The following is a 7,354-nucleotide window of genomic DNA, read 5'->3' on the forward strand; positions in this document are numbered from 1 at the left end:
ACCAGCCACTCCTCGGAAGGAAGGTTGGGCATTCCTACTTCCGTAGTGATACTGCCTCGGAAACCCAAGGAGGGGTCGCTATGAGTCGGGGCCAACTCGATGGCAAACAACAAAAACAACATATATATATAAGCTTTACTGGTTTTGCTTCTCTAGGGAACCCAGCCTAACACATTTGGTACTGAGAGTGGGGTCAAGAGAGATAAAATCATGATGGGCTTCCTAAACTGGTTCTCACCAATTCTGTTTTGGTTCACCAATGTAATTAATCATAAAGGCACTGGTGACTCTGCCTCCATTAGTAAAGAGGGCCCTGCTAATCTGCAGCATGAGGTGGCAACATTAATATGCAAAGTAGCACCATCAACAGATCGAGTATTTTTGAGAAGTCTCTGGGTGATGGCATATTTGATATTTTTCTACCATTCCGTCAGCATGAGAAGTATAAGGAAGCTAGTTGATTGGTCCTACTTACACTAGACAAAGTGGTGAAAGAGCGAGATGAGTTGAGGGCTGCTGAGTCACAGCTCAAGCACCGTATAAAAGACTCAATGTTTCTAGTTCTGCTCTGAAAGAAAGCCTTATTTCTTCTAGTAACAGAGCTGATATTGCTGAAAACCAAACCCAGAGTCTTAGTGTAAGGATGGCTGAATTACAACACCAATTGAATTGCCAACCTACAATGGTGTCTGAAGTTAAAGTGAGGGCACTGACTGGGAAAAAATGGAATCCTAAAACCTGGAATGGGGACATATGGGCGGACAATCAGGAAGATGAGGATATGGAGCCTGTAAATTCTGTTGAATCCCTCCCATCTGAAGGGATTACTATAAAACCATTATCTCTTCCACCTTAGTTTGATGGGATTAACCCAATTGTTGCTGCTGGGTCATTGCCTGAGGTAGATGTCACGGAAGACATTGCTGAATATTCTCAGGAACTTCCCCAACCACCCATTGTTTCTGCTAGACCTGTAACTAAACTTAAGTCCAACTGAGCCCCAAAAGGTGAAATACAAAGTGTGACTGAGGAGGTAGTATGCTACACCTGAAAAGACCTACTTGATTTTGTGAACATGTACAGACAGAAACCTGCAGGATATGCATGAGAATGGCTACTGAGGGTGTGGGATAATGTGCAAGGAATGTTAACATTGGATCAGTCTGAGTTTATTGATCTAGCCCCACTAAGTATGGATTCTTTATTCAGTATTTCAGCTCAAGAGGTTAGGAAAGGGTCAAATTGTTTATTTGGTTGGCTTACTGAAGCATGGATTATGCAGTGGCCTACCTTAAGTCAAGCTGAAGTACCAGACCTGCCTTGGTATAATGTAAAGGTATACAAAGGCTTAGGGAAATTGGCCTGTTAGAATAGATTTATCAGATTAGACCTCTAGAGTCAGAAATGGAGAGCCCAGAAGACATGCCTTTTACCAGTAGTACAGTGAGGAACAAATGTGTGAAGGGAACCCCAGCATCCTTGAAGACTGCTGTGATTGCTATTTTATGTAAGCCAGATTTGACCGTGGGAACTGCCCTAATTGAACTAAGACACTTAACTACGATGGGGCTGATTGGACTTCGTTTTCGTGAGGGTCAAGTGGCAGCAGTTACTCAACAAAGGCAAGGTGAGCATGGTTACCATAATAGACAGCAGAGTCAAAATAGTAATCAGAATACTCTGACTTGTGTGGAATTATGGCATTGGCTACTTAGGCATGGTGTTCCCAGGAGTGAAATACATAGCAAACCTGCTAAATATTTACTTGATCTGTATATACAAAAGATTTCTAGGTCACATGAACAGCAGTCTAGATTGAATTGCAAGAATACAGAGTCATGGCCTTTCAATCAATTCCCACACTTGAGTCAGTTCACAGACCCACAACCCCCTGAATGAAGAGGAGGCCGGGTCTCCTTCAGGAAGGACCCCACTACATTGCCAAAAATCTATAATGTTAATCTTTCTCTCAGCCTTACCCAAAAAGATCTGAGGCCTTTTACAAGAGTTACTGTTCATTGGGGAAAAGGAAATAATTAGACTTTTTGGGGATTACTGGACACTGGCCCTGAACTGACACTAATTCCAGAGACCCAAAGCATCACTGTGGCCCACCAATCAGAATGGGGGCACATACAGGCCAAGTCATTGATGGAGTCTTAGCTCAGATGCATCTCACAGTGGGTCACTGAACCCAATCTGTAGTGATTTCCCCAGTTCCAGAATGCATAATTGGAATAGATATACTGAGCAATTGGCAGAATTCCCACATTGGGTCCCTGACATACTGGAGTAAGGGCTATTGTGGTAGGAAAAGCCAAGTGAAAGCCATTAAAACTACCTCTACCTAGAAAAATAGTAAACCAAAAGCAATACCGCATTCCTGGAGGGGTTGCAGAGATTACTGCCATCATCAAGGACTTGAAGGATGCAGGGGTGGTGATTCCCACCACATTCCCATTTAATTTGCCTATTTGGCCTGTGCAAGAAACAGATGAATCTTGGAGAATGACAATAGATTATAGTAAACTTAATCAGGCAGTAACTCCGATTGCAGCTGTTGTTCCTGATGCAGTTTCGTTCCTTTAGCAAATTAGTACACCTCCTGGTACTTGGCATGCAGCTATTGATCTGGCCAATCAATGCCTTTTTCCCAATTCCAATTACAAAGACCATCAGAAGTAGTTTGCCTTCAGCTGTCAAGGCCAACAATATACTTTCACAGTGCTTCCTCATGGGTCTATCAACTCCCCAGCACTATGTCATAATTTAGTCCACAGGGATCTTGATCACCTTTCCCTTCCACAAGACATCACACTGGTCTATTATATTGATGACATTATGCTGACTGGATGTAGTAAGGAAGACGTATCAATGACTCTAGACTTTCTGGTAAGACATAGGCATGGTAGAAGGTGGGAAATTAACCCAACAAAAATTCAGGCACCTTCCACCTCAGTGAAATTTTTAGGGGTCCAATGGTGTGGGGCATGTCAAGATATTCCTGTTAAAGTGAAGGATAAGTTATTGTATCTGGCTTCTCCTACAACTAAAAAGGAGGCACAATGTCTGGTGGGCCTCTTTGGATTTCTGAAGCAACATATCCCTCATTTGGGTGTGTTGCTGCAGCCTATTTATCAAGTGACTCAGAAAGCTGCTAGTTTTGAGTGGGGCCCAGAACAACAGAAGGCTCTGCAACAGGTTCAGGCTGCCACGCAAGCTGGTCTGCCACTTGGGCCATATGAACCAGCTGATCCAATGGTGCTTGAAGTGTCTGCAGCAGATAGAGATGCTGTTTGGAGTCTTTGGCAGGTCCCTATTGGTGAATCTCAACGCAGACCCTTGGGATTTTGGAACAAAGTCCTGCCATCCTCTGCAGATAACTACTCTCCTTTTAAGAAATAGCTTTTGGCTTATTACTGGGTTTCAGTAGACTGAACACCTAACCATGGGCCACCAAGTCACCATGAGGCCTGAGCTTCCAATCATGAACTGGGTGTTGTCTGACTGACAGAGTCAAAGTTGGACGTGCACAGCAGCACTCCATCGTTAAACAGAAGTGATATATAAGAGACCGGGCTTGAGCAGGACCTGAAGGCACAAATAAGTTGCATGAGGAAGTGGCCCAAATGCCTATGGTCTTCACTCCAATCACGTTACCTTCCCTCTCCCAGTCTGCACCTATGGTCTCATGGGGAGTTCCTTATGATCAATTGACTGAGGAAGAGAAAACTCATGCCTGGTTTAGAGATAGTTCTACGCAATATGTAGGCACTGCTCAAAAATGGACAGCAGCAGCACTGCAGCCCCTTTCTGGGACTTCCCTGAAGGACAGTGGTGAAGGGAAATCCTCCCAATGGGAAGAATTCCAAGCCATGCATCTGGCTGTTCACTTTGCATGGAACAAGAAATGGCCAGATGTATGACTATATATGGATTCATGGGCTATGGCCAATGGCTTGCCCAGATGGTCTGGGACTTGGAAGGAACATGATTGGAAAATTGGTGACAAGGATGTATGAGGAAGAGGTATGTGGACAGATGTCTCTGATTGAGCCAAAGGAGTAAAGATATGTGTGTCTCATGTGAATGCCCACCAAAAGGCAACCCCAGCAGAGGAGGACTTTAACGATCATGTGGATAGGAGGACACGTTGAGTAGAAACCTGCCATCCGTTTTCCCCAGCTACTCCTGTCATTGCTTAATGGGCTCATGAATAAAGTGGCCAGAGTGGCAGGGATGGAGGTTATGCATGAGCTAAGCAACATGGACTTCTGCTGATTTGGCTACCGCCACTGCTGAGTGCCCAATCTGCCAGCAGCAGACACCAACAGTGAGTCCATGATATGTAATCATTCCTTGCGGTGATCAAGTTGATTACATTGGACCACTTCCATCATGGAAAGGACAGCATTTTATTCTTACTGGAATAGGTATTTATTCTGGATATGGATCTGCCTTCTCTGTATGCAATGCTTCTGCCAAAACTAGCATCCATGGACTTACAGAATGCTGTCATGGTATCCCACACAGCATTGCTTTGGATCAAAGAACTCACTTCACAACAAGTGAAGTGTGGCAATGGGCCTATGCTCATGGAAGTCACTGGTACCATGTTCCCCATCACCCTGAAGCAGCTGGTTTGACAGAACGATGAAACGGCCTACAAAACACACAATTACAGCTCCAGCTAGGTGGCAATACCTTGAAGGGTTGGGTCAATGTTCTCCAGGAGGCTGTATATGATCTAAACCAGCGTCCAATATTCAGTGCTGTTTCTCCAATAGCTAGTATTCACGGGTCCAGGAACCAAGGGGTGGAAACAGGAGTGGTACCACTCACTATTACCCCTAGTGACACACTCAAAAAAATTTTGCCTCCTATTCCTGCTACCCTGCTCTGTGGGTCTGGAGATCTTAGTCCCAAAAGGAGGAACACTCCCACCTGGAGACACAATACTGATTGCATTGAACTGGAAATTAAGAATGCTACCTGGCCATTTTGGCTTCCTTATGCCTCTGGATCAACAGACAAAGAAGGGGGTTACTGAACTATCTGGTGTGATAGATCCTGATTACCAAGGGGAAACTGGATTGAAATTACATAATGGAGATAAAGAAAAATGTGTCTGTAACACAGGAGATTCTTTAGGACATCTCTTAGTACTACCATGCCCAGTGATTAAAGTCCATGGAAAATTACAGCAACCCAATTCTGTTATGAGTACTAATGGCCCAGACCCATCAGGAATGAAAGTTTGGGTCACTCCACCAGGCAAAGAACCACGACCAGCTGAGGTGCTTGCTGAGGGCAAGGGAAAGATGGAATGGGTGATAGAAGAAGGTATTCTGAATATCAGCTATGACCATGTGACCAGGTGCAGAAATGAGGACTGTGATTGCTGTATTTCTTCACTGTATATGTGCATCAAATATTTTTGTTTCCTTCTGTTACAAAGTATGAAATGTAAACAGGATTGATGTGTTTCGGTTGTATGCATGTTAGTGAATCATGTTAGGTGCAAATACAACTTTGCAATTGTCCTTATTTAGAGATTATAATATGGTTAAGGAAATAATTTCTCTCTCTCTTTCTCTCTCTATATATAAGCTTTAGCGGTTTTGCTTCTCTAGAGAACCCAGCCTAACACAATAGCCAAGCGCTTAACTGTTCTGTATGACACAATCTCTTGTCTTTCCCCCCTGAAAAGGGCTTTTTCCTTAATAGCCACTGAAAGGTTGGTGGTTCAGTCCTACCCACCAGCTCCCTGGAAGAAAAGGCCAAACAATCTGCTTCTGTAAAGACTGCAGCCAAGAAAATCCTGTGGAGCAGTTCTACTCTGTAACACACAGGAATGTCAGGAGTCACGGTGACGCCACAGCAGCAGGAGTTAACAACAAAGTGGTTTCAGGAAGGAAAGGCCTTCTCTGAGATCTGAAGATGAGGGCCATTGAAAAACGGTATTTTGGGATGGGGAGGTGGTGTCTTTCATGGGCAAATTACTTATAGAAAAACTATGGAGGCCTTGAATTGTTTGTAAATACTCCATCCTCCCAGCCCTTTCACTTTGGGGAAAGAAGCCTGAGGAGCCAAGGTCCTGTTACGCCAAGAGGAGGAGAGAGACAGCCTCATCCACAAATCCTCCAGGCCCATGGCCAAGGCTCCTGATGGATTTTGGGGATCCAAGAGCCTCCTGAAATTGCAAGCAAAATTCTAGCAGGAATGTGACAGATGTGAACTCAAATTCTGGCTGCTTTGTTTATTAGTTGTGTGATCTTGAGTAAATCATCCAACCTTTCAGAACTTCAGCAACCTCACCTGAAATGGAGAAGATAACGCCTAACACACTGTGCCAGCCACTCCTCAGAAGGAAGGTTGGGCAATCGACTTCCGTAGTGATATCACCTTGGAAACTCAAGGATTGGTCACCATGAGTCGGATCTGACTCGATTGCAGTGTGTTTTTTTTGTTTTGTTTTGTTTTTTTAAACTCACTGTGAGGATCAAATTAGATAATGCACGTTAATCTTCCAGCACATAACATTCATCCACCCAAATGGAGAACAGCAGGAACCCACTGAAGCTTCCAGCATTATTATAAGAAATGGAATCTGAAACCATACACAAGTCCCCAAAGCACTGTCAATTCCCCCATGTCTGCCCTTTTGTAACTCAACTCAGAGATCTCTCCACATGAACAAATTCACGCTGGATTCCATATGGTCATGAGAATTCTATCACAGAAATTAATGGTGAGTAGGACTGAAGGACATTTTTGGCATCTCTTAAGTGAAAAACCCAATAGCATAAGAAAGCTACCTCAGCCCTTAAATATATTAGAAATTAAGCTAAATTTTGGAGTCCCTGGGAGGTGTGAATGATTAGCAAGCTCAGATGCTAACCAAGAGGTTATAGGTTCAAATCCTCCCACAGTCACCTAGGAAAAAAAGGCACCATTGAATGGTCATATTCAGTGGTCACAGCCACTGAAAACACTGTGGAGCCAGTTCTACTCTGACACACATGGGGTCTCCTTGAGACAGAGATGATGACAACTGGGATGTTTTTGGTCATGCTAAGGTTTAGTAATACTTCATAATCATTTCTGGAAAGAAACAGATTCCCAAATTCAGTAATTACTAGTATGATGACCTATTATATAATTTTAAATGCTCAATACATCCATGTCGAGAGTTCCGGCAAGATGGCGGACTAGGCAGAAGGACTGCACAGACCCTCTTCAACAAAGAAAAGGGAAACCAATTAACACAGACACAGTAGATAATCTTGGACCCCTGAGCCTTGAAGGGAAGGATACAAAAGTGGACTAAACCCCAACTAGCAGAAGAATTTGC

At 43.7% G+C, this 7,354-nt stretch overlaps 1 protein-coding gene across 1 annotated transcript in view; it reads right to left on the bottom strand.

Annotated features, from left to right (window-relative positions):
• The window catches only part of PTPN21 (protein tyrosine phosphatase non-receptor type 21), a 122,474-nt gene that overhangs the window by 97,447 nt on the left and 17,673 nt on the right, over window positions 1-7,354 (bottom strand). The window lies entirely within an intron of this gene.

Source organism: Orycteropus afer, unplaced genomic scaffold, assembly GCF_000298275.1.
Source record: "Orycteropus afer afer isolate SDZICR_OR568_19922 unplaced genomic scaffold, OryAfe1.0 scaffold00745, whole genome shotgun sequence".
Lineage (NCBI taxonomy): Eukaryota > Metazoa > Chordata > Mammalia > Tubulidentata > Orycteropodidae > Orycteropus > Orycteropus afer.